Source organism: Hyperolius riggenbachi, chromosome 8 (genome assembly GCF_040937935.1).
Source record: "Hyperolius riggenbachi isolate aHypRig1 chromosome 8, aHypRig1.pri, whole genome shotgun sequence".
Lineage (NCBI taxonomy): Eukaryota > Metazoa > Chordata > Amphibia > Anura > Hyperoliidae > Hyperolius > Hyperolius riggenbachi.
In genome coordinates, this window is record NC_090653.1 from 294,391,217 (window position 1) to 294,418,871 (window position 27,655).

General features: G+C 46.5%; 1 protein-coding gene across 1 annotated transcript in view; it reads right to left on the bottom strand.

The window, feature by feature from the left end:
- Positions 1–18,290: 18,290 nt before the first annotated feature.
- ZBTB34 (zinc finger and BTB domain containing 34) overlaps positions 18,291–27,655 on the bottom strand; it is a 90,413-nt gene continuing 81,048 nt past the window's right edge. Inside the window, exon 3 of the mRNA XM_068249162.1 lies at positions 18,291–18,405. The gene's annotated coding sequence lies outside the window, so the exon portion shown is untranslated. The remainder of the gene's footprint in view (positions 18,406–27,655) is intronic.

The following is a 27,655-nucleotide window of genomic DNA, read 5'->3' on the forward strand; positions in this document are numbered from 1 at the left end:
AGGGATATCTTAGTGCTATGTGTGTGTAAAGTTGTGCAGATGCTTACTGCACTTCCGGCTCCGCCGCATCTCCCTCTGTTCTCCAGTAATTATACAAGTTCTTCACTTCCTAGTCAGAGGGGTCGGTGCCCTCCAACCCGCACATACTACACTGAGCATACACAGTATGTCCGCTTGGGCGCCCTCATGAAATGATTCTTCAATGATTGATGAATGGGAACATGTGTTTCCAAAGCCAATCACAGCACCTGTCAATGAATAAGCACAGTTTTAGCCAGAAGCCATGTTCATTCATTAAACGCAAAAAATAAAGTAAAAACTTCCACAAACACTTACTGTGAACACAAGATAAAGTGTGTAGGGGCATCTAGTCAGTGGTGAAACAGTAAAATTAAATTAAACATACATAAAAAATGTGCATCTCATATAATCATTTACCCTTTCTGCCCCTTCCCAACCCCCCATAGTAACCAAATAAAAACACTTGTAAAAAAAATAATAATAATAAAGAGCCAAGGTGACAGCATTTTAAAAATACATAACTAGTTACCTTGGAGACTCGGCTGTTTTGATATGTATGTCATGAGGGTACATTACTGTTATTTTTTGCAAATAAGGGCTTGTAATTATTGCACAGTATAATGGTTATTGTACAGTGAGAAAACAAAGAAAATAGAAAAAATAAACCTTTGTTTCCAAATAATATATTATCATCATTCATTGTACTAGGGACATCATTTAAATGTTATAATAGCCGGGACAAATGGTCAAATAAAATGTGTGGGTTGTATCTACCGCAGCATTGTTTATTTTAAAACTTTAGAGGATGGTTTTGAGAAATAGATTTATTTTTTTTTACCCTTTAAAACGCATAGAAAATGAAGTAATTACTAAATACAAGTATCCCCCCAAAAATCCTAATTTGTGGCAAAATAAATAGGATAGAGATCATTAAGGTATGAGAAGTAATAATAAAGTTATAGCTAAATTAATTTGAGGAGTGCTGACAGGTGAAAATGGCTCTTGGTGTGAATAGAGATGGCCCGAACTAGCTTCCTCAAAAGCTTGTGTTCGTTTGAACTGGGCGACCCGCCATAGACTTCAATGGCCAGGCGAATTTTAAAACATACAAGGACTATTTCTGGCCACAAAAGTGATGTAAAAGATGTTTCAAGGGGTCTAGCACCTGGAGGGGGGCATGGCGGAGTGGGATACACGCCAAAAGTCCCGGGGAAAATTACAGATTTGACGCACAGCAGGGTTATAATCCCTAATGGTCAAAAATCACATTGCATTCCTAAATTGGAGGTCTAAAGTGCTTTAAACCATCTTGCATGTGTATACATCAATCAGGGAGTGTAATTAGTGTACTGCTTCACACTGACGCACCAAACTCACTGTGTAACGCACCGCAAACAGCTGTTTGCGTAGTGACGGCCGTGCTGGACTGGTGCGCACCATGGCAAGAGTGCAGGCCATGGTGGTTTTCAAGCCCATACGGTCGCTGGGCTGTGGTAGTTCAATGACAGAACAATAGTAACTGTCCAGCTGATCAAATTTGGTCTGTCCACAATGAAGCAACGACCTTATGATGTTTGGTGTGCCACCCCCCCCGAGACGCTCATATAGCCGGCGGTCATTGCTTCATTGTGATACGCAAGCCCCTTCACCGCGGCAAGGTAATTATCACGAAGGGGAATTGACACATGTACATGCCTTTTGTTTTGTTGTTGCAGCCGCAGTGCAGCCAAGAAAAGTTAGGCAGGTACACGCACCAGAAAAATTATTATTTAAAAATTCAGGAATCCACCTGGAGTCCTGGTCCCTGTTGGTGGTGGCGGAGAAGGCAAGTGGCCTGCAGGCAGAGATGCTGTGTGTGGGGACTGACTTAAGGTCCGTACACACGCCGGACTGCAGGCAACGACGGGTCTGTTGTCACCTCCCGCTGGGCGGGTTTTCAGCAGACAATCCTTGAGCTTCTTAGATCTAAAATTGGAGGTTGAAAATGAAAAATTGATTACATCTACCTTTCGTAAGCCCACTGCAGGCAACAGCCTCCTTCACGCATCAAGCCATCATCCACCGCCACTCGTCAGGGGGATACCGTATGGCCAATTCATACGCCTACGTCGCAACTGCTCTACAGACCAAATTTTTAGACAAGAGGCTAGGGAGATGTATGACAGATTTCGAAAAAGAGGTTACTCCCATCGAATTCTGCGAAAGGCTTTAAAAAAAGCCTGGAATGTAAATAGACAGAGCCTATTAAATGAAAAAGAGACTAAGAAAAAAGAAAAGGAAGATAATAATAATTTTTTGAGGCTAATTAGCAGATATGGAGGACATTGGGAGGATTTCCGTAAAATCTTGGAAAAAAATTGGGGTATCTTGACAGCATCGCCAGAAATCTTGAAAATTGTAGGCCCTAGGCCTTTAAAGAGACTCCGTAACAAAAATTGCATCCTGTTTTTTATCATCCTACAAGTTCCAAAAGCTATTCTAATGTGTTCTGGCTTACTGCAGCACTTTGTACTATCACAGTCTCTGTAATAAATCAATGTATCTTTCCCCTGTCAGACTTGTCGGCCTGTGTCTGGAAGGCTGCCAAGTTCTTCAGTGTTGTGGTTCTGCTATGAACTCCCCCTTGCAGGCCCCTCTATGCACACTGCCTGTGTATTATTTAGATTATGGCAGCTTCTCTCTTCTCTCTTATCTTTTACAAGCTGGATAAATCGTCCTCTGAGCTGGCTGGGCTTTCACATACTGAGGAAATACAGACAAGGGCAAAGCTGTTTGCAGGAAGAAACGAGCAGCCTTAAACTTCAGTGCATGAGAATTGCAGGGGGAAAGAAACACACAAATGATCTCTTGAGATTCAAAAGGAATGCTGTATACAGCCTGCTTGTGTATGGGTGTATTTTCTATGTGTGGACATACTGTACATCAACCTACTTCCTGTTTTGGTGGCCATTTTGTTTATTTATAAACAAACTTTTAAAAACTGTTTTTAACCACTTTTAATGAAGCGGGGAGCAGCGAAATTGTGACAGAGGGTAAAAGGAGATGTCCCCTAACGCACTGGTATGTTTACTTGTGTGCGATTTTAACAATACAGATTCTCTTTAATGACTGCAAAAAGAGCACAAAATTTGCGCGATAAACTAGTCCAAAGTGAGTACAAGAGGGACAGCTCCACATGGTTGAGTAGACATGTCCCTAATGGCTCCTATCAATGTGCAAAGTGTAAATTATGTCCATATATAGATCGAGCTGATAACAAGCATTTTTGTGACAGTGCAGGGACAAGGCTGTATGATATTAGATCGTGTATAAATTGCCAGACCACAAGGGTAATCTATATGATTGAGTGCCCTTGTGGTCTGAAATACATAGGCAAGACTAAAAGGATGTTAAAAGATAGAGTCCTGGAGCATTTCAAGCTAATTGAAGAGGTGGATGAGGAAAAAAGGTTTCTCGCAACACACTATGCGGAATCCCATGGGAGTAATCTTAGGGGTACAAAAGTGAAAGGAATTTACAGATTAAATGTGTCTAGTAGGAGAGAAGACTATGACGATCTACTATACTGTAGGGAGGCCATGTGGATTTACAAGTTGAATACACTGTACCCACATGGCCTCAATAGAGAGTTGGGTTTGCGAGCATATTTGCGCATGAATGCATATAGTTGAATGGACAGAGTGCAAATATCTGTGCCCGTAAAAAGGTTTTCATATATATATATATTAAAAAAAACTCTGCTGTGTGGAAACTTTGAAGTATGAACTCGGTAACTTCTGAACTTAATGTTTGGAGTGGAAAATATAGCAAAGATCCACTTACAACTGTTTTGCAGTCAATGTCATCCCTTGCTTTTTGACTGTTTGCCCCCACTGTGAGACAAGGAGCCTTGATAGGACCACATGCAGGCCGTGACGTATTCACAGAGGAGGGACTTGGTCTCCGTATAAGCAAGCCAGGGAAGGGGGAGTGTCATACACCCTGAGGAAACGCCCATGGCGTGAAACGCGTAGGTGGGCGGAGCACGAACGACCACGCCACCCGAACTGCTCACACGCACTTCCGGACTGCCGCCCAGCCGTTTTGATACCATCTGCAAGGGTCCCGCTGGAGTGCGCAAGGGAACGCTAAATCGTGGAGACCTCACCGCAAGTAGGCTGGGACGCCGGCCAGTAGCAGGTCCACATAGCTTCCCTGCATCCCCGAGGACATCACACTGCGCAGCAACAAACTATGGCTTCAGTCATGCAAACTGGAAAATCCGGAACAGGGCATGTACAGACCGACAGAAGATGGTGGTGAGATCTAATCCTTTAATTGCCTGTTCTTTGTGCCCTCGCCTTTGCAACTGCTTGCTTCCTGGAAGTAATAGCATGAAGGCTCTAACCGCTTACTACTAACTTTGATGTGCTATATTACTATATGCAGGAAATCTATTGTGCAATATTATCGCATGCGGAAAATTCATTGCGGAAATTATGCAATGGACAGATCTTCTACCTTTTAGTAAAGGAATGCACTTCTATGTAGCAAGTTAGGAGGTGGTACCACCAGTTGTTATGCCCAGTGAGTGCATGTGTGATGTGTGAAAGCATATGGGACGCGTGTATGTGAACTTTAATATCGCACAGGTATGCAAATTTCATGCTCCGCAACTTGCCCTTGTTTTTAACCTTGTATGTCTTTTATCAATTTTCTGCAATTAATAAAATTTACTATATTTTTGAATTGATATGCACGTTATACCGATTTAATTATATCCACTACTAGGGGTTTTCAGCAGAAAGTCCGGCGTGTGTACAGTCTGTCGGCGGACTGATACGGCTGTTTCTGAGCGATCCGCCGCCGCCGGGCGGAGCGCTCAGAAACAGCCGTATCAGTCTGCAGACAGAGTGTACACACGCCGGACTGTCACTGGAACGCCCGCCCAGCGGGACGTGATGACGGACCCGTCGTTGCCTGCAGTCCGGCGTGTGTACGGACCTATAGTCTTCGGGTAGGCAGTAGCCCTCTGGGATCCATGCCTCATTCATTTTAATAAAGGTGAGGTATTGAATACTTTTTTGACATAGGCGACTTCTCTTGCCACTGACAATGCCTCCTGCTGCGCTGAAGTTCCTTTCTGACAGGACACATGAGGCAGGGCAAGCCAGAAGTTCGATGGCAAATTGTGACAGCTCTGGCAACAGGTCAAGCCTGCGCCGCCAGTAGTCCAGGGGTTCATCGCTGCTCAGAGTGTCTTTATCCACACTTAAGGCCAGGTAGTCGGCTACCTGCCGGTCGAGGTGTTGGTGGATCCAAAAGGGCTGAGGCGAGGCATTGGAATAAAGAAAGTCCTCATGTCAGACATCACCATCAGATCGATAGAGTGTCCTGTCCTTGCCTGCGTGGACATGGGAGGAGGATTACCGACACCTTTTTCCCGTTGTGCTGTCACATCACCCTTAAACATAAAGCATACTTGCCTGATTGTTGTGCAAGTGCTGCATCCTTTCAGCCTTGTGGTAATTTGGTAACATCTCCGCCACTTTGTGCTTATACCGAGGGTCTAGTAGCAGTTGCCACCCAGTACAGGTCTTTCTACTTGATATTTTTTTTATACGGGGGTCCCTCAACAGGCTGGACAGCATGAAAGACGCCATCTGCACAAGGTTGGATGACTACTAGTCATCTACTCTTCCTCACTGATGTCAAGTTCTCTTCCTCCCCCCAGCCACAAACAATACTACGGGTACCCATAAGGAGAGCAGCACAAGCCCCCTGCGACGCCTGCTGCGGTTGTTCTTCCACCTCCTCCTGAGTGGTAAGTAGTCGAAAAGACCTGTGGGGTGGCCTGCCTCTGCCTGTCATTTTTTCCATATTGGGGGTATGCAGTTCTACTAACAATATTTAATAGTGGTAGACACTAGACAGTGTGTGTAATCACAAAGAGGCACACAATCAGTATCAAATACACAGCAGCTGTGTGTGTGTGTGTGTGTGTGTGTGTGTGTGTGTGTCACAGGGCTGTGAACTTTAACACACACACACAGAGATATCCTATAGTACTTTCAATCACAAATACAGTTGCAAGCTAAGCACTGCTTATGATACACAATGTGCTGGATTGTAATAGAAGAGGATGGTAGAACTGCAAACTGCAAAGCCCAGCAGTGGCTGTGGTCTGTATGCAGTGTAATCCACACAGACAGATATCAATAACAGATACTGCTAAAAGCTAAGCACAGCTTATGATGGACAGTGTGCTGGCTTGCTTGCAATAGCTAGAATAGTATAGAGTAGAACTACAAGGCCCAGCAACTGACTGTGACCTGTATGCAGTGTGTAACCCATACACACACATATCAATAACATATACAGTTGGAAGCTAAGCACAGCCTATGATACACAGTGTGCTGGCTTGCTTGCAATATAGATAGAGTATAGTAGAACTACAAGTCCCAGCAACTGACTGTGGCCTGTATGCAGTGTGTGTAACCCACACATACAGATATCAATAACAGACACAGTAGCAAGCTAAGCACAGCTTATGATAGACAGTGTGCTGGCTTGCTTGCAATAGACAGAAGAGTATAGTAGAACTACAAAGCCCAGCAATGACTGTGGCCTGTATGCAGTGAGTGTAACCACACAGATATCAATAACAGACACAGTAGCAAGCTAAGCACAGCTTATGATGCAGTGTGCTGGCTTGCTTGCAATATACAGTGGTGTGAAAAACTATTTGCCCCCTTCCTGATTTCTTATTCTTTTGCATGTTTGTCACACTTAAATGTTTCTGCTCATCAAAAACCGTTAACTATTAGTCAAAGATAACATAATTGAAAGCAAAATGCAGTTTTAAATGATGGGTTTTATTATTTAGTGAGAAAAAAAAACTCAAAACCTACATAGAGCTGTGTGAAAAAGAAATTTCCCCCTGAACCTAATAACTGGTTGGGCCACCCTTAGCAGAAATAACTGCAATCAAGCGTTTGCGATAACTTGCAACAAGTCTTTTACAGCACTCTGGAGGAATTTTGGCCCACTCATCTTTGCAGAATTGTTGTAATTCAGCTTTATTTGAGGGTTTTCTAGCATGAACTGCCTTTCTAAGGTCATGCCACAACATCTCAATAGGATTCAGGTCAGGACTTTGACTAGGCCACTCCAAAGTCTTCATTTTGTTTTTCTTTCTGCTCATCAAAAACCGTTAATTATTAGTCAAAGATAACATAATTGAACACAAAATGCAGTTTTAAATGATGGTTTTTATTATTTAGTGAGAAAAAAACCTCCAAATCTACATGGCCCTGTGTGAAAAAGTGATTGCCCCCTTTGTTAAAAAATAACTTAACTGTGGTTTATCACACCTGAGTTCAATTTCTGTAGTCACCCCCAGGCCTGATTACTGCCACACCTGTTTCAATCAAGAAATCACTTAAATAGGAGCTATCTGACACAGAGAAGTAGACCAAAAGCACCTCAAAAGCTAGACATCATGCCAAGATCCAAAGAAATTCAGGAACAAATGAGAACAAAAGTACTGTAGCTGAGATCTATCAGTCTGGTAAAGGTTATAAAGCCATTTCTAAAGCTTTGGGACTCCAGCGAACCACAGTGAAAGCCATTATCCACAAATGGCAAAAACATGGAACAGTGATGAACCTTCCCAGAAGTGGCCGACTAACCAAAATTACCCCAAGAGCGCAGAGACAAACTCATCCGAGAGGCCACAAAAGACCCCAGGACAACATCTAAAGAACTGCAGGCCTCACTTGCCTCAATTAAGGTCAGTGTTCATGACTCCACCATAAGAAAGAGACTGGGCAAAAGCAGCCTGCATGGCAGATATCCAAGGCACAAACCACTTTTAAGCAAAAAGAACATTAAGGCTCGTCTCAATTTTGCTAAAAAACATCCCATTGATTCCCAAGACTTTTGGGAAAATACCTTATAGACCGACGAGACAAAAGTTAAACTTTTTGGAAGGTACGTGTCCCGTTACATCTGGTGTAGAAGTAACACGCATTTCAGCAAAAGAACATCATACCAAAGGTAAAATATGGTGGTGGTAGTGTGATGGTCTGGGGTTGTTTTGCTGCTTCAGGACCTGGCAGGCTTGCTGTGATAGATGGAACCATGAATTCTACTGTCTACCAAAAAATCCTGAAGGAGAATGTCCGGCCATCTGTTCGTCAACTCAAGCTGAAGCAATCTTTGGTGCTGCAGCAGGACAATGACCCAAAACACACCAGCAAATCCACCTCTGAATGGCTGAAGAAAAACAAAATGAAGACTTTGGAGTGGCCTAGTCAAAGTCCTGACCTGAATCCTATTGAGATGTTGTGGCATGACCTTAGAAAGGCGGTTCATGCTAGAAAACCCTCAAATAAAGCTGAATTACAACAATTCTGCAAAGATGAGTGGGCCAAAATTCCTCCAGAGTGCTGTAAAAGACTTGTTGCAAGTTATCGCAAACGCTTGATTGCAGTTATTTCTGCTAAGGGTGGCCCAACCAGTTATTAGGTTCAGGGGGAAATTTCTTTTTCACACAGCTCCATGTAGGTTTTGAGTTTTTTTTCTCACTAAATAATAAAAACCATCATTTAAAACTGCATTTTGCTTTCAATTATGTTATCTTTGACTAATAGTTAACGGTTTTTGATGAGCAGAAACATTTAAGTGTGACAAACATGCAAAAGAATAAGAAATCAGGAAGGGGGCAAATAGTTTTTCACACCACTGTAGATAGAAGATTATAGTAGAACTACACAGCCCAGCAATGCCTGTGGCCTGTATGCAGTGAGTGTAACCACACAGACAGATATCAATTATAGATACAGTTGGAAGCTAAGCACAGCTTATGATGGACAGTATGCTGGCTTGCTTGCAATAGACAGAAGAGTATAGTAGAACTACAAAACCCAGCAATGACTGTGGCCTGTATGCAGTGTGACCAGTGTCTCTCACACACACACACACAAAACAAATAGAACAATATGCGCCCTGAAAAGGGCTTTTGATTTGGGGTGCTTTCAGCAACAAACAGAAGCGCCTAGCTAACTGTCCCTGTCTCTGCAGAAAGGTCTCTCCCTTCCACTCACAACAGCAGCAGCACCAGACTGAGAACATGGCCTGCGTTTATATAGGGAGACGGGGGTCCATGGGTGAGTGCCATGTGTCTGCTGTGATGTAGGGGGTTAAAGTTTAGCACAATGACAAGGTATAGGGGCGGATCAAACCACCCTGTTCGCTACTCGCCGCTAACAGCTGATGTTCCCTGGTAACTGTCTGCTGGTGGACCGTTCGGGCCATATCTAGGTGTGAAGGGTAAAACAAACTGGAATGAAGTGATTAAATATATAAATAAAATCAAATTGCACTTATGATCAAACTATGATGCAAACCAATGACCTTACAAAGAGTGTAACAATTAAGCACTTCACAATTCTGCTAGGCCTTTGCTTAAGTTGATAGATTTTGGGAAATCCTTAAGTCTACCCAAAGATACTTAGTACTTGTTCACACTGGGAGCGTTTTCATTTTATTTACGCACTGGTGATTTTTGAATTGCCATAAAAGCGTTTGTGCAATGTTGCTCTCTATGTGAGTGATTTCACACGAGCAATGAGCTTTCTTTCCGAGCACAAATGCGCCTCCTGCACTATTTCCTGAGCACTTGCGCTTCAATGCAAGGTATAGAGAAATCGCAAAGTGCTTGAAAAAGAACTTGCCTACAGCGGAATGAAACGGAGAGCACGGATGGCGTCTCTGAGGATAAAACTTGCTGCCAGCTATTTCACTTTTTTTTTTATCATTTTCGCCTCGGAAGTCCTTTAAGCCAATCGTACAGTGTGGTCAGAGTTTTGTCAATAATAATAATGGATTGCAGGGGTGGAGCCTGATCTTAGGGGCGGAGTCTGGTCTCAAGAGTCGAAGTCTGGTCTCAGGGGGTAAGAGTCTGGTCTCAGGGAGTGGGAGTCTGGTCTCAGGGAGTGGGAGTCTGGTCTCAGGGAGTGGGAGTCTGGTCTCAGGGAGTGGGAGTCTGGTCTCAGGGAGTGGGAGTCTGGTCTCAGGGAGTGGGAGTCTGGTCTCAGGGAGTGGGAGTCTGGTCTCAGGGAGTGGGAGTCTGGTCTCAGGGAGTGGGAGTCTGGTCTCAGGGGGTCAGAGTCTGGTCTCAGGGAGTGGGAGTCTGGTCTCAGGGAGTGGGAGTCTGATCTCAGGGGGTCAGAGTCTGGTCTCAGGGGGTCAGAGTCTGGTCTCAGGGGGTCAGAGTCTGGTCTCAGGGGGTCAGAGTCTGGTCTCAGGGGGTCAGAGTCTGGTCTCAGGGGGTCAGAGTCTGGTCTCAGAATCTGGTCTCAGGGGTCGGAGTCTGGTCTCAGGGGTCGGAGTCTGGTCTCAGGAGGGGTGGGAGACTGGTCTCAGGAGGGGTGGGAGTCTGGTCTCAGGAGGGAGTGGGAGTCTGGTCTCAGGAGGGAGTGGGAGTCTGGTCTCAGGGAGTGGGAGTCTGGTCTCAGGGAGTGGGAGTCTGGTCTCAGGGAGTGGGAGTCTGGTCTCAGGGAGTGGGAGTCTGGTCTCAGGGAGTGGGAGTCTGGTCTCAGGGAGTGGGAGTCTGGTCTCAGGGAGTGGGAGTCTGATCTCAGGGGGTCAGAGTCTGGTCTCAGGGGGTCAGAGTCTGGTCTCAGGGGGTCAGAGTCTGGTCTCAGGGGGTCAGAGTCTGGTCTCAGGGGGTCAGAGTCTGGTCTCAGGGGGTCAGAGTCTGGTCTCAGGGGGTCAGAGTCTGGTCTCAGAATCTGGTCTCAGGGGTCGGAGTCTGGTCTCAGGGGTCGGAGTCTGGTCTCAGGAGGGGTGGGAGACTGGTCTCAGGAGGGGTGGGAGTCTGGTCTCAGGAGGGGTGGGAGTCTGGTCTCAGGAGGGGTGGGAGTCTGGTCTCAGGAGGGGTGGGAGTCTGGTCTCAGGAGGAGTGGGAGTCTGGTCTCAGGGGGTGGGAGTCTGGTCTCAGGGGGTGGGACAGGGGGTGGAGTCTGGTCTCAGGGGGTGGAGTCTGGTCTCAGGGGCCGGAGTCTGGTCTCAGGGGCCGGAGTCTGGTCTCAGGGGCCGGACTCTGGTCTCAGGGGCCGGAGTCTGGTCTCAGGGGGTGGAGTCTGGCCTCAGGGGGTGGGACAGGGGGTGGAGTCTGGTCTCAGGGGGTGGAGTCTGGTCTCAGGGGCCGGAGTCTGGTCTCAGGGGCCGGAGTCTGGTCTCAGGGGCCGGAGTCTGGTCTCAGGGGCCGGAGTCTGGTCTCAGGGGTCGGAGTCTGGTCTCAGGGGTCGGAGTCTGGTCTCAGGAGTCGGAGTCTGGTCTTGAGAAGTCCAGAAAGGATGGTATTGCAGTAGTCCAGACGGGAGATGACCAGAGCATGGCCCAGAAGTGTGGTGGTGTTAGGTATGGTGTGTGGTGGTGTCAGGTAGGGGTGAATTGTGGCAAAGTTACGCAGATGGAAGTGGCAGGACTTGGAGATGTTCTGGATGGAGGGGGGTGAAGGAGAGTGCCGGGTCCAGGGAGACACCCAAGCATCAGGTTTGAGGAACGGGGCGGATGGACATCTTGTTGATAGAAATGGAGATGTCGGGGAGAGGACTAGGTGATCGGAAAAAGCAATATGTGCGGTTAACTTTATTTTACATGAATTATTTATACATATGGTTTTTACATAAAGAAAAAACCACCTGTTCTAATTCCTAGTTACTCATCATCTCATGCTAATAGCTGAAGCGTGCATGCAAATATCATGCAAATTATATACAGCTTTAGAAATGGGCACAAGTGATACATTTTCACTTCCTGTGTCAAGAAAATGGTGAAATCTGGTATTTTCCCTTCTATAAGGAGGCAATGCTGAGTCATTGATGTCCTGCCATGTAATCTCTGTCCTGTACATCTATTAACTGATGTGACTTTTCTAGGAAACGGCTTATAAACGTTGCCAGTCGGGGTTGAATATTAACCGGCCGGTGCTGTGAAGTCCATCGTGCAGTGGGAGGACAGATGCGGAGCTTTGTAGTGTCAGCAGAGGGAAAAGTGAACAAAAATGCCCAGAAATAATATTTATCCTCCAGGCAGCGCCCTTCACGGAGAATTCCCATCTGATTCTCTCTCCTCCAAGCAGAGTCAACATTTCACTGAGCAGCTTTACGGGACGGGGGGCGATGAGCCAGCGAAATCCTCAATAAGTTCTCTGCACAAACATATGAATGGACACAGGCAAATGTGATCGTCCAGTTGCTACACACTTTCATTGCAATAGACACAGCTTAAAGCAGAACAATTGTGCCACACAGACTGTGTACCACAAAGACTATGCACGCAGTTGCTGTTGAATGATTTTATGGGGATGTATGTGTGTCTTTTGGAGGGAGGTAGTAAGTCTGCTCCAAGAAGTTTCAGCATGTAGTGTTGGTGGTATAAAGGTCAGGATAGCAGCCTACAGAGCGGTACGCCTGGGTTCTATTCATCATTCACTATACACCAGCTCTGATCTACAAGTCATGTGAGTAAAGCTGCCACACATGGATGCAGAGAGATCAGAGCTGGTGTATAGTGTAGACAGTATAGACAGGAACAGGAAGGACCGCACAGTGCAATGATCAGACCTGATCTACAAGCTATGTGAGTAAAGCTGTCACACAGGGATGCAGAGATATCACAGCTGGTGTACAGTGTATACAGTATAGACAGGAACAGGAGGGGCAGCACAGAGCAATGATCAGATCTGATCTACAAGTCGTGAGTAAAGCTGCCACACAGGGATGCACAGATATCAGAGCTGGTTTACAGTGTATACAGTATAGATAGGAACAGGAAGGGCAGCATAGAGCAATGATCAGACCTGATCTACAAGTCATGTGAGTAAAGCTGTCACACAGGGATGCAGAGATATCAGAGCTGGTGTACAGTGTATACAGTATAGACAGGAAGGGCAGCACAGAGCAATGATCAAACCTGATCTACAAGCTATGTGAGTAAAGCTGTCACACAGGGATGCAGAGATATCACAGCTGGTGTACAGTGTATACAGTATAGACAGGAACAGGAAGAGCAGCACAGAGCAATGATCAGGCCTGAACTACAAGTCATGTGAGTAAGGCTGTCACACAGGGATGCAGAGATATCACAGCTGGTGTACAGTGTATACAGTGTATATAGTATAGACAGGAACAGGAAGGAAAGCACAGAGCAATGATCAGACCGGATCTACAAGCCATGTGAGTAAAGCTGTCACACAGGGATGCAGAGATATCACAGCTGGTGTACACAGCATACAGTATAGACAGGAAGGGCCGCGCAGAGCAATGATCAGACCTGATCTACAAGTCATGTGAGTAGAACTGTCACACAGGGATGCAGAGATATCAGAGCTGGTGTACAGTGTATACAGTATAGACAGGAACAGGAAGGACAGCACAGAGCAATGATCAGACCTGATCTATAAGCCATGTGAGTAAAGATGTCATACAGGGATACAGAGATATCAGAGCTGGTGTACAGTGTATACAGTATAGACAGGAACAGGAAGGACAGCACAGAGCAATGATCAGACCTGATCTACAAGTCATGTGAGTAAAGCTGCCACACATGGATGCAGAGAGATCAGGTCTGATCATTGCTCTGTGCTGCTCTTCCTGTTCCTGTCTATACTGTATACCCTGTACACCAGTTGTGATATTTCTGCATCCCTGTATGACAGCTTTACTCACATGACTTGTAGATCAGGTCTGATCATTGCTCTGTGCTGTCCTTCCTGTTCCTGTCTATACTGTATACACTGTACACCAGCTCTGATATCTCTGTATCCCTGTATGACATCTTTACTCACATGGCTTATAGATCAGGTCTGATCATTGCTCTGTGCTGTCCTTCCTGTTCCTGTCTATACTGTATACACTGTACACCAGCTCTGATATCTCTGCATCCCTGTGTGACAGTTCTACTCACATGACTTGTAGATCAGGTCTGATCATTGCTCTGCGCGGCCCTTCCTGTCTATACTGTATACACTGTACACCAGCTGTGATATCTCTGCATCCCTGTGTGACAGCTTTACTCACATGGCTTATAGATCAGGCCTGATCATTGCTCTGTGCTGTCCTTCCTGTCTATACTGTATGCTGTGTACACCAGCTGTGATATCTCTGCATCCCTGTGTGACAGCTTTACTCACATGGCTTGTAGATCAGGTCTGATCAGTGCTCTGTGCTGCCCTTCCTGTTCCCGTCTATACTGTATACACTGTACACCAGCTGTGATATCTCTGCATCCCTATGTGACAGCTTTACTCACATGGCTTGTAGATCAGGTCAGGTCATTGCTCTGTTCTGCCCTTCCTGTTCCTGTCTATACTGGATACACTGTACACCAGCTCTGATATCTCTGCATCCCTGTGTGACAGATTTACTCACATGGCTTGTAGATAGAGATGTCGCGAACCTCCGATTTTCAGTTCGCGAACTTTCGCGGAAGGTTCGGTTTTCGTGAACTGCAATAGACTTCAATGGGGAGGCGAACTTAAAATTTTGGAAAATTTCTACCGGCTGTTATACACTGTACACCAGCTGTAATATCATCAACACATTCCCAGCATGCCCTGCAGCAGCACATTCCCAGCATGCACCGCAGCGACGCACTCCCAGCATGCACCGCAGCGACGCACCCCCAGCATGCACAGCAGCGACGCACCCCCAGCATGCACAGCAGCGAGGAACCCCCAGCATGCACAGCAGCGAGGCACCCCCACAGCATGCACAGCAGCAATGCACTCCAGCATGCACAGCAGCAACACATTCCCAGCATGCACAGCAACAAGTTCTCAGCATGCCCTGCTGCAGCACATTGCCAGCATGCACTGTAGCAACACATTCCCAGCATGCCCTGCAGCAGCACATTCCCAGCAACACACTCCCAGCATGCTCTGCAGCAGCACATTGCCAGCATGCCCTAAAGCAACACATTTCCAGCATGCCCTAAAGCAACACGTTTCCAGCATGCCCTGCAGCAGCACATTCCCAGCATGCCCTGCAGCAGCACATTCCCAGCATGCCCTGCAGCAGCACATTCCCAGCATGCCCTGCAGCAGCACATTCCCAGCATGCCCTGCAGCAACACATTTCCAGCATGCACTGCAGCAGCACATTCCCAGCATGCCCTGCAGCAACACATTCCCAGCATGCCCTGCAGCAACACATTCCCAGCATGCCCTGCAGCAACACATTCCCAGCATGCTCTGCAGCAGCACATTCCCAGCATGCTCTGCAGCAGCACATTCCCAGCATGCCCTGCAGCAACACATTCCCAGCATGCTCTGCAGCAGCACATTCCCAGCATGCTCTGCAGCAGCACATTCCCAGCATGCCCCGCAGCAACACATTCCCAGCATGCCCCGCAGCAACACATTCCCAGCATGCACTGCAGCAACACGTTCCCAGCATGCACTGCAGCAGCACGTTCCCAGCATGCCCTGAAGCAACATGTTCCCAGAATGCACAGCAGCAACGTTTCCAGCAGCACACTCCTAGCATGCCCTGCAGCAGCACATTGCCAGCATGCCCTACAGCAACACATTCCCAGCATGCCCTGCAGCAACACGTACCCAGCATGCACTGCAGCAACACGTACCCAGCATGCACTGCAGCAACACATACTCAGCATGCTCCGCAGTAGCAAATTCCCAGCATGCCCTGCAGCAGCATGTTCCCAGCATGCCCAGCAGCAACACCTACCGAGCATGCCCCGCAGCAGCACATTCCCAGCAACACACTCCCAGCATGCCCTGCAGCAACACATTCCCAGCATCACACTCCCAGCATGCCCTGCAGCAGCACATTCCCAGCATCACACTCCCAGCATGCCCTACAGCAACACATTCCCAGCATGCACTGCAGCAACACGTTCCCAGCATGCACTGCAGCAGCACGTTCCCAGCATGCCCTGAAGCAACATGTTCCCAGAATGCACAGCAGCAACGTTTCCAGCAGCACACTCCTAGCATGCCCTGCAGCAGCACATTGCCAGCATGCCCTACAGCAACACATTCCCAGCATGCCCTGCAGCAACACGTACCCAGCATGCACTGCAGCAACACGTACCCAGCATGCACTGCAGCAACACATACTCAGCATGCCCCGCAGTAGCAAATTCCCAGCATGCCCTGCAGCAGCATGTTCCCAGCATGCCCTGCAGCAACACCTACCGAGCATGCCCCGCAGCAGCACATTCCCAGCAACACACTCCCAGCATGCCCTGCAGCAACACATTCCCAGCATCACACTCCCAGCATGCCCTGCAGCAGCACATTCCCAGCATCACACTCCCAGCATGCCCTACAGCAACATGTTCCCAGCATGTACTACAGCAGCGCTGTCCAACTGGCGGCTCGCGGGCCGCATCCGGCCCGCCAGGCCTCCAGCTGCGGCCCGCTCGTCACCCTGAGTTGCAGGCATGGCTTCCGCTATAGGCGCCATGCCTGTAATCTCAAAACACGCACTTTTCCGTGTCCCCGCTGGCCTGCATCAGCGCTGTCCTCTCCCGTGTCCCCGCTGGCGCTGCCTTAGCTCAGACCTCACAGATCGCGGCGACTGAAGAGAGCAGAGTGCGCATGTGTAGTACCGGCATACACGGAGTACTTCACATGCGGACGTGACATTTGTCACTTCCGCATGTGACGTTCCTCCGCGCGGGTGCTATGCGCACTCTGCTCTCTTCAGTCGCCGCGATCTGTGAGGTCTGAGCTGAGGCAGCGCCAGCGGGGACACGGGAGAGGACAGCGCTGATGACAGGTAACGGGGACTGGACACCTCGCTACTTGGGGGGCACCTGTCTCTAACTTGAGGGGCACATGTCACTATCTAGCTGGGGGGCACCTGTCACTATCTAACTTGGGGGGCACATGTCACTATCTAGCTGGGGGGCACCTGTCACTAACTTGGGGGGCACATGTCACTATCTAGCTGGGGGGCACCTGTCACTATCTAACTTGGGGGGCACCTGTCACTATCTAGCTGGGGGGCACCTGTCACTATCTAACTTGGGGGGCACCTGTCTAACTTGGGGGGTACCTGTCACTACCTCAGCTGGGGGGACACCTGTCACTATCTAACTGGGAGGCACCTGTCACTACCTCAGCTGGGGGGACACCTGTTACTATCTAACTGGGGGGCACCTGTCACTACCTCAGCTGGCCACACCACAGCATCACCGCCAGCCCGGCCACAGCATCACCGCAAGGCCTTTCAGCCCACACATCATCCCCAATCCAGCCAAAAACACTATTGCCAGGCACAGCAGCCAGTAGAGGAGAATTTAAAAGCCAGGTGAGAGGTGTCTACCATATTAAGGGGGCATTCTGCCTATTTATGTGAAATGCTGTCTATTTATGTGCCTCATGATTGCTGAATTTGTTTTCTTGGGTGCCTCATGATTTGTTGGGGGCATCATGATTGCTGAATTTGTCTTGTTGGGGGCCTCAAGATTGCTGAATGTGTCTTGTTGGGAGCCTCATGATTTGTTGGGGGCCTCATGATTGCTAAATTTGTCTTGTTGGGGGCATCATGATTGCTGTTGCCACTTTGCGATAGTGAGTTTTGGGTTGCAGTTTGGGCACTCGGCTTCCAAAAGGTTTGCCACCACTGTCCTGATCTAATGTCCCACATTGCTAACTTCATGTAAATTTGTCTCCACCCGTGGCCACACCCACATTCTGGTCCATGGCCACACCCATTTTTCGGCGCGGCGCGCGTACGTAGAACGGTACCCTTGTTTTTCAGCGCGCGCAACTTCAATGACCTCTTGAATTGCATTTTGTGGGGATCTGCTGCCAATTGCATTGCATTTTGTGGAAAGTGCTGCCAATCTAATGGTCCTTTAATTGCCTTTTTGTTTTACTGCAAGGGGGGGGGGGGGCTGCGGCTCCAGCAAGAACCTTCGGCCCTCCACCATGGGGTCAGAAAAAAAAATGGCCCTCCATGCCCATGAAGTTGGACAGCACTGTACTACAGCAGCACATTCCCAGCAACACACTCCCAGCATGCCCCGCAGCAGCACATTCCCAGCATGCCCTGCAGCAGCACGTTCCCAGCATGATCCAAGCAGATGATGAAATTATCAGCACTGCCAGGATGCTTGTTCTGTTGTATGGAGAGGGAAGAGACTGCAGGAGGTCCTACCAGGAAAAACTATACCGTCTTGCATTAGCCAATAAAACACCCACATCAAGTTACTAATAAACCAGACAGATTCTTTTGCCTTAGCAGCATTTTTATTTACAAACAAACAGCAATCCCCATTGAGTTTTATACCATTTAAAAAAGCAGTTGTACAAGCCTTAAGTCATGTGACCAAAATTAAGCAGCACTGAGTCATATCACAAATCTAAAAAAAAGAAAAAAAAACAAAAAAAGAAAAAAATTACAAGAGTAAAATATCATTTGAATAAATATATATTTTTTTTAAAATCATGCTATAAAATAATCCTTAATGGCAAGTTATTAGTTGTTACAGCATATGTTTTCTTGTTTAGCGAGCTAGTTACTTCATAGAGAAGTGTGGAGTTATGAGGTTACTGGTTTATATTGCAAGTTAATGTCTCCGCACGCCGGTCTAGGCTGCCGATGCCGGGACATTAAGGAGAACGGAGCCATTCACAATGTTTGAGAGATATAGATTATATATATATATATACATACATATATATATACATACACACATACCGTATTTTTGGGACTATAAGACTCACCAAGTGGGGGGGGTCGGAGTCCCTGCATCTTACAGTCCAAACACAGGGAGTTCCTGACTTGTGAGCGGGTGCCAATACAAACCTCCAACTCGCCTCAATGTCGGGAGCTCCCTGTACTATGTCCATGCAGAGGAGAACATAGGGGGACAAACAGAGGACACAAACAGGACAGAGGCGGACACATGGGGGACACAGGGAGACAAGCGGTACAAGGGGGAATAATCCACAAGATGCCCCTTCACCATGGATGCACCAGGCTTAGTTCAAAAAATTTCCCCCCTGGTTTTCGTCCTCTGAACCTAGGTGTGTCTTATGGTCAGGAGTGTCTTATAGTCCAAAAAATATGGTATTTATTTTGAAATCTCATCCTTTTGGCGAGGATCAGAGGTGTGCGGCCCGAGGGCCTTGCATCGGAGATATATATATATATATTTATTTTTTTTAATAGAGTTGAGAACACACCTGCTTTGGCCAAAACATTTCCAACCAAAGTTTATCAGTAAACAGAGAAAATAAGTCAAATCAAACTCAGAACACAAAAGTTAAAAAAACAAAAACACCTTCAACTTGAAATGCCCCTCCCAACACTGAGCGCATCCCCGGCCAACCGCCGCTGCGGCCATTTCCTGTCCCGCTCTTACACTCCGGGCAGCAGCATTATGGACCACCCTAAGGATCCCTCGTAAAGCTTAAATTCACCATCCAGAACATTCACATTCACCACAGGAGGTAGATTGCAAATCTGAACAACCTATAATCAATTTTGTAAAAGTGTGAAGCTTTCAAACACCACCAGATAAATTAGTGTTATATTATCAGACGAGCCAAATAAAAGGGTCGCTGTACGGTGATGAAGGGATATTCCATTCCGTACGGGCGTCTAAAACAAAAAATAACCAAGCTAGTTCTGGAGATTGGAGGGATCGTCTGTTTTTCTCCCAATTCTTTTGGAACTCCCACAAGTAGAGGAGGAATATTCTCCATTGGGGGGAGTTCCAATTTTAATGCCCTTTATAAAAAATGTTTATAAATAATACAGCTTTTTTTTCACATAAATACAGCTGGGATTTCAGATACAGGTAAAGCTATCTATTAATACAGTAGAATCCCTTTATAGTGAACTCCAAGGACCAGGAAAAGTATTGTATTTTTCGCCCTATAAGACGCACCAAAAAAGCCCCTCTACTTTGCATTTTTGTGTGGTGTAAACGTGTACACAAAAACATGTACGGGCATGCACATTCCAACCCCCCCCCACTTCTCCGATTTTTGGGGGTGAAAAAGTGCATTTCATAAGGTTAAAAATTCGGTATCAGAATTGGCGAGACGTATTCTTATACAGACCCATTTGCTAGGACCTGAGGACTGAGTTTACTATATCCAGAGGATTACTATATCAGAGTTTACTATAACGAGATTCTCCTGTAGCAGTTGCTTGAACGGGCATTATTAGCAGGTCTTAATGCTTTGCATACTTGCATGGAGTCAAACAAGGAATTTATCCCAGCAAGGTACCTTCAAAAAATAAAAATTTCTGTAATATTAACAAAATCCTCTGTTAGAGAAAAAAAGAAAAAGATTCAAACATTGTGAATGGCTGAACACCAAACGTTTGTTCGGTCACTGAGATACATGAAATATATGGTTTTATCAACTGACATTATAGAAAGAATTTACACAAGTAAAATCTCCAAATACTTCTTTTTTATAATATAATATATATAAAATTTAATAAATAATCCTGACCAGTCAAAAGAGCACCATTAAAAGGGGCGAGAGTCCCTTAGAAAATAGTTCAGGGTTGCATATTTTAGTCCCTTTCAGTGGAGGGGTGTCCCCTTCTTTTAAAGTATTGAAACGAACTATATCACAGTCCATCTAAAGAGCGAGAAAACAAAATAAAGTGAAATATGTGTAAAGCTTGTGTGGTACAGCTCCACCCCCAGCCCTTGGCTCCTCCCAGGTGTGGAACATTTTACCCCATTTCACTTGTGTTAAAGAGAAAAACAATCCACCCCCAAGCAGAGTCTGGAGGACTAAGTCACCTCCCTGGCATCTTCTACTGTAGAAGGTTTCCCATTGAGGTTACCAGCCCAGTTTCTGCCCATCTTGGGGTCCTGCTTCCCCCAGGTGAGGGTTATACCTTCATTCTCCATTTCACAAAGCATTAAGCTCACAAAATCCAACACAGAGCTTGGAACCCGCTGTTAAATTTCTAGCAAAGCTGTGCAGGCCCAAGAGCACTGAGCAGAGCATTTGTGGCTTAAAGGGACACTGTAGGGGAGGTCGGGGGAAAATGAGTTGAAGTTACCCGGGGCTTCTAACGGTCCCCCGCAGAGATCCTGTGTTGGCGCAGCCACTCACCGATGCTCCGGCCCCGCCTCCGGTTCACTTCTGGAATTTCAGGCTTTAAAGTCTGAAAACCACTGCGCCTGCGTTGCCGTGTCCTCGATCCCGCTGATGTCATCAAGAGCGCACAGCGCAGGCCCAGTATGGTCTGTGTCTGCGCAGTACACTTCTGGTGACATCAGCGGGAGCGAGGACACGGCCTGCAGGCGCAGTGGTTTTCTGACTTTAAAGTCAGAAATTCCAGAACTGAACTGGAGGCGGGGCCGGAGCATCGGTGAGTGGCTGCGCCAACACAGGATGTCTGCGGGGGACCATTAGAAGCCCCGGGTAAGTTCAGCTCATTTTCCCCGACCCCCCTACAGTATCCCTTTAACTTCTCTCCAGAGATCACTGGAAAGGGTCAGATATTGGCTTAACTTACAGGAGGCAGGCATGTTGCCCGGGTGACACCCACTCTGCTAATCCAGCAATCTCCAAGGAAACGGGCGGTGACAAACGTGGACGCATGCACACCGCCGCATGGAGAGCGATGATCGAGGTTTAAAACTGTGATAGTGTACATACAAAACACTGTACTACCTATATACAGAGATGTAAATATGTTGTCTTAGATTGAACAGCTTAGAGAAAAAAAAAAAAATCGATCCCATATGAAAACCACCTACTATACAGTAAAAGAGTATAAAATGTCCAATTTCACAGTCTGTCGTTACAAGTTAAATAGATCTAAAAGAGGAGAAAAAGGATTCAAAATTCACATTTCTCTAAACCAGAGGAGAAAAAACTAACTAAGCTGATAAATTAACAAGCTTCAGAAAGAGAAAAAATACCTAAAAAAAGTGTTTCGGTCCTGATGTAAATGTGATAATGTAACAGCAATGTACCCAAGTAACACTGTAAAGAAATGGTTGTTGTACCAAGAGGCTTGTCTGTTAAACACTGTAGAAGTTGCAGAAAAGAGACAAAGGATGAGTACGACAGACTAGAGGAGCAGCAGCCATTTTCCTGCTTGGATAAATTCTCAGTCACCACTGAGGCAACCGAGGGTCAAACAAACAAAATGGCTTCCCGTGCTAGATTCTACAAAGAGTTATGTACAGGACTGAAGGAGACCGACTTGATGGGGGTTCGGAAAGTAACCATCGTAAGGACCAACCACAAACCTTATTTACAGAAGCAGAAATACAAGATGAATGGATAAGTCAATCGTAAAATGGAAAGATGGCTGAAAATGGCACGAAACTACAGTATTCTGAAACCGGTGAGATCCTATAGCGTTGTGTCTAAATGGTGCGTCGCGGTAAAACTGTACGCATAAGACCTTGCAGCATTCAAGCTAAGAATTCTCTTATAAAAGTAAGAAATTGCATTGAGGGTCAAGTTCAGATTTTCCAACGCTTGTAATAAACTAAAAAGTCCATCTCCCCCCAAATAAAGTCTCTGTCCCAATATACACCCAACTAAATCCCCAAGAAAGTAGCACCATCTTAGCAATAAATACTTAAGTCGTCACAACAGATGTCCAAAACTCCAACTGGAAACTTAAAGGAATACTATCGATTGAAACGACTTTTTTTTAATACTCTATATTAGTGTACACATTACCACTAGTGCTAGGGGCACTTTATTTATTCACCCAGGTCTCTCTCTCGCTATCCCTGCTTAAAAATTCATTTCTCACACAGCTCATAGTAGTTTGGGTCACCCTGAGCTGCTTGGTTACTCTGTCACACAGCTCACAAATATATGTCACTGTGTCACTCACAGCATGCAGCAGACATGAGGAGAAATAGGCTGATCTGAGGTGGTAACAGGTAACTATATGAGCTGTAATATTGCTGGAATATAACTCGCTATACCAGGAGTCTGTGTTTACACTCAGACTGGCTGCTGCTTGAGGTGATTCACTCCAGGCTGCATCCACTTTACAAGCTGCTGAGAGGGGCAGACCACTGTCTACAATTAGCATTATTAGTATCTTTATCAGTCAAGAGAAGCAAAGATAATAAACACACATTGCTAGAATCTTTAACCCCTTACCACCATATCAACAAGATTCTTTCAGCAAGGTGATAATTAAACTATAAACTGAGGAGTTGATAGCATCTCCCCTTTGCAGAGACATGGTCTAGCCCTCTGGGAGCCCAGTATTTAGATACATTTTGTATCCAACACTGACGCCAAAACTGACGGAGGATTTTACAGCTGAGAGGAACAGCTGTGTGAGGAATCAAATTGCTCCTAGTACTTACCCTAATGTGTGCTACAACATACAGCATTTAAAAATAAATGCATACATCGATAGTATTCCTTTAAGAGAAATTGAAATAAGGAAATTCAGGCTGTAGTGCTCTTCTGTCCATGTGCCATTGAGAATGCCCATTATCTGTGGGCCACAATGAGAATAAAGCTAGGAGAACAGGAAGAGGCGTGGAAAGTAAGATCTGACGCAGGCTCTATAAAAGAACATTTTAGTGCAATCTTTGCCGACGAGCTACCTCATGACATAAGAGTAAAAATCTCCTAAAGGCCTCTTGCACACTGCAAGCGATTCCGATTCAGATTCCGCTTTTTAATCAGTTTTTACATCCGATTTGCAGTGTGCAGGGAGCAAACTGCAAATCAGAACCTGAAATCGGATATAAAAACTGATTAAAAAGCGGAATCTGAATCGGAATCGCTTGCAGTGTGCAAGAGGCCAAATGCGATGTGGACAGAATTACCACTCCAAGAAAAGGCTCTGAATTTACTTTCTGTCAAATCCCAAAAATGTTTTTCTTTATGCTAGAGATTATAAAGCATCTGGACTCTTTCCAACATTTTACCACACCTCTGCTCCCCAGCCTTCTTCCCAAGATACAGAACAGGCAGTTACAGAAATAATATCCAGCATGCCGGTCTACTCCTTTCCCAAAGTCCTGCAGCTGAAGTCTTACGTCCGAGAGTCTGCCGGTCTACTCCTTTCCCAAACTTCTGCAGCTGAAGTCTTATGTCCGAGAGTCTGCCGGTCTACTCCTTTCCCAAAGTCCTGCAGCTGAAGTCTTATGTCTGAGAGTCTGCCGGTCTACTCCTTTCCCAAAGTCCTGCAGCTGAAGTCTTATGTCCGAGAGTCTGCCAGTCTACTCCTTTCCCAAAGTCCTGCAGCTGAAGTCTTATGTCTGAGAGTCTGCCGGTCTACTCCTTTCCAAAAGTCCTGCAGCTGAAGTCTTTATATCCGAGAGTCTGCCGGTCTACTCCTTTCCCAAAGTCCTGCAGCTGAAGTCTTATGTCTGAGAGTCTGCCGGTCTACTCCTTTCCCAAAGTCCTGCAGCTGAAGTCTTATGTCTGAGAGTCTGCCGGTCTACTCCTTTCCAAAAGTCCTGCAGCTGAAGTCTTTATATCCGAGAGTCTGCCGGTCTACTCCTTTCCCAAAGTCCTGCAGCTGAAGTCTTTATATCCGAGAGTCTGCCGGTCTACTCCTTTCCCAAAGTCCTGCAGCTGAAGTCTTATGTCTGAGAGTCTGCCGGTCTACTCCTTTCCAAAAGTCCTGCAGCTGAAGTCTTTATATCCGAGAGTCTGCCGGTCTACTCCTTTCCCAAAGTCCTGCAGCTGAAGTCTTATGTCCGAGAGTCTGCCGGTCTACTCCTTTCCCAAACTTCTGCAGCTGTAGCCGCTGCTAGGGATGGTTAATGTGAGATGCAAATAACACCAAGCTTATGCAAAGTTGGAACTATGTGAACCTTATTGGTCATCCCTATCCATAGATATGTGCATCAGATATCAGACCATCAGTGTAGGGGGGGTAGTCACACTGACTAGAAAACATTTTACGATGAAATGATGGTCTTCAGGAGTTTATTCGTCTTGACTAATGATTTGTATTTGTTGAGGTGGGAAGCATTATTATTGCCTACATTCTGCTTGAAGTGGACCTCCGCATGCTTTTTGCATTGCGCAGAGAGGCGTGCCACAATGTGGAGCCTCAGTGGTCAGTCCTGGGCGTGGTCCTTCCTCAGCAGATTTCTTACCACCTACATAATATCTGGACATGTGAGAGTGATCGGCAAGCTGAGGAACCTCGCTTCTTCTTTAGATCTGAAGTTCTGGTCGCACAGCAGTTTATTCACAGCTTGACGCCCAAAATATGGTACTTGGGTGAAACCACGAGTTACTGTGAGGATATCTCAACAACAGTAGCCGATTCTACTTGCAAGCAACCAGATAAACAGATGATTCCCTTTTGGAGAAGGGTAGCCTTGAAATTCCCAGTTTAATGCATCTAAGATAACTTGCTAAACAGAAGATCGTTCTAAATGGACTACGGATAAAAATATTTTGTTGAAATTAGTAGTTTTTGAAAAAACGACAGGGGAAAATACCCACCATGGTAATTTATAGATCTTTATCCTGTACTTCGCGACCTCCAGCCACTTGCCCTGCCCCCTCCCCCCCATCTGTCTGAAGCCATGATAGACCAATCACTCTACTCCTGACATACCCATGTGATTAAAGGGGTGTTTTAGACTTTCCAGAAGAGTGGAGCAGGCAGCTGTCAGACATTGGCTCTGTTTCCTTGCTCTTTCCAATGACAACGGGCAGTGCAGTGAAATATGCTGCCTCTTTATAGTAAGAGAAATTAGTAGTGTGGAAAACTCGTCAGACGAAGAGACTGAAAACTGATCAGAGGTTTATAGTGTTAAATTTATAGTTTATATATTTATAGTGTCTTTCGGAAGCAGAGGAACACAATTAGTAGCCTTCTCATTCCTTGTAGAAATCACCAGCTCTGGCCGACAGACTGGTGAGAAGCAACAACGAGAATATTAACGCGTCTGTGATGAACAGAATGGCGAGGTTGAACACAGTGCTGGGAGGAGCTGCGATAGACTCCACCTTCAGGACTGAGGGGAGGAGCTGCGATAGGCGCCACTCTCAGGACTGAGGGGAGGAGCTTTGCTAAGACTCCACTGTCAGGACTGAGGGGAGGAGCTTTGCTAAGACTCCACTGTCAGGACTGAGGGGAGGAGCTTTGATAAGACCACTGTCAGGACTGAGGGGAGAAGCTACGAAAGGCTCCACTCTCAGGACTGATGGAAGGAGCTGTGATAGACTCCATTCTTAGGACTGAAGGGAGGAGCTGAGATAAACTCCACTCAGGACTGAGGGGAGGAGCTGTGATATGCTCCACTCTCAGGACCGAGGGATAGGCTCCACCCTCAGGACTGTGCAACAGGGATATGTGAGGGAGCAGGCTGGTGTTGTACTTTATACTGGTTGAACTCGATGGACGTATGTCTTTTTTCAACCAAGATAACTTTGTAACTATGTAACTATTGGTCAGAATGAGAAACTAAAGGTCTGTACAGACGCTGGACTGCAGGCAACGACGGGTCCGTCGTCGCCTCCCGCTGGGTGGGCGTTCCAGCGACAGTCCGGTGTGTGTACAGTCTGTCTGCAGACTGATACGGGTGTTTCTGAGCGATCCGCCCGGCTGTCGCTGGAACGCCCACCCAGCGGGAGGTGACGAAGGACCCGTCGTTGCCAGCAGTCCGGCGTGTGTACGGACCTTAAGCAGCGGAGTTCTAGAGCCCAGATAGAATTAACTTGTCTCCCATATTAGCTACAAAATGCATTCTACAACGGTGGAACCCAGAACTGTGTACAGAAATCCAGCCATGTATGCCACTTGCAAGGAGTGCTATACGAGTATAGTGTATCTGAGCTACACCAGGTGATATGTCAGCATTCACTGTCTGGCCGAAGCTGAGCTTGTGGATGTGGGATTAGCTCGGCTTGGGCAAAGCCTGGATGGCAAAAGAGCAGATGCCAGCTACATTATGGATGGTGTCTCCGTCCTACATCTGAGAAGTGCCAGGCTAGTGCCATCTACTGGCGGGGGGGAGGAGGTGCAGCAAGGCTTGGAAGACAAAAAGAAGCAAATTGACCTGGCAACAATTATTTTGTTCATACAGTTGTTTATTTTTAGGCAGTCGTTTTAATTAGCAGGTAAGAGGTGCGAGTCTGACACGGGAATAAGAACTCAGCGTTTGGCAAAACTGATGAAATACTTGTGAGGTCCTGGCTACAGTATTCAGCGCAGAGAGAGAGAGAGAGAGAGAGAGAGAGACAACCAGAAGAACTAGAGGTATCGTTTGTACATAAACATCGTCCCTTATGTCTTTATCTTCCTAAAGTTAACAGTGTGATTTTACTGTACGCAAGCTCCGGGGAGGCCGGTCTGGCCAGTAAAAACGTAAGTCATCTCAGGAAAACTGTAAAAGTATCAACCACCCAAAAAATCACCCCCCCCCCCCCCCCCCCAAAAAAAAGAAGTGTTCATAAACATACAAATTCAGCACCACGAGATTCCGTTCAGGAACATTTGAACATTTTCAGCAATGACTGTTTGGCGTAAGGCGCCGGCTCGCGAGAGGCGGAACTGCGGAAACGTATGAAAGAGAAATGAAGTCATGAACCCGAGAACTGCAAGATAAATGGATATCTGACCTGGATTTTATATCGATTTACACAAACGGAAAATATTAAGTTTATGATAAG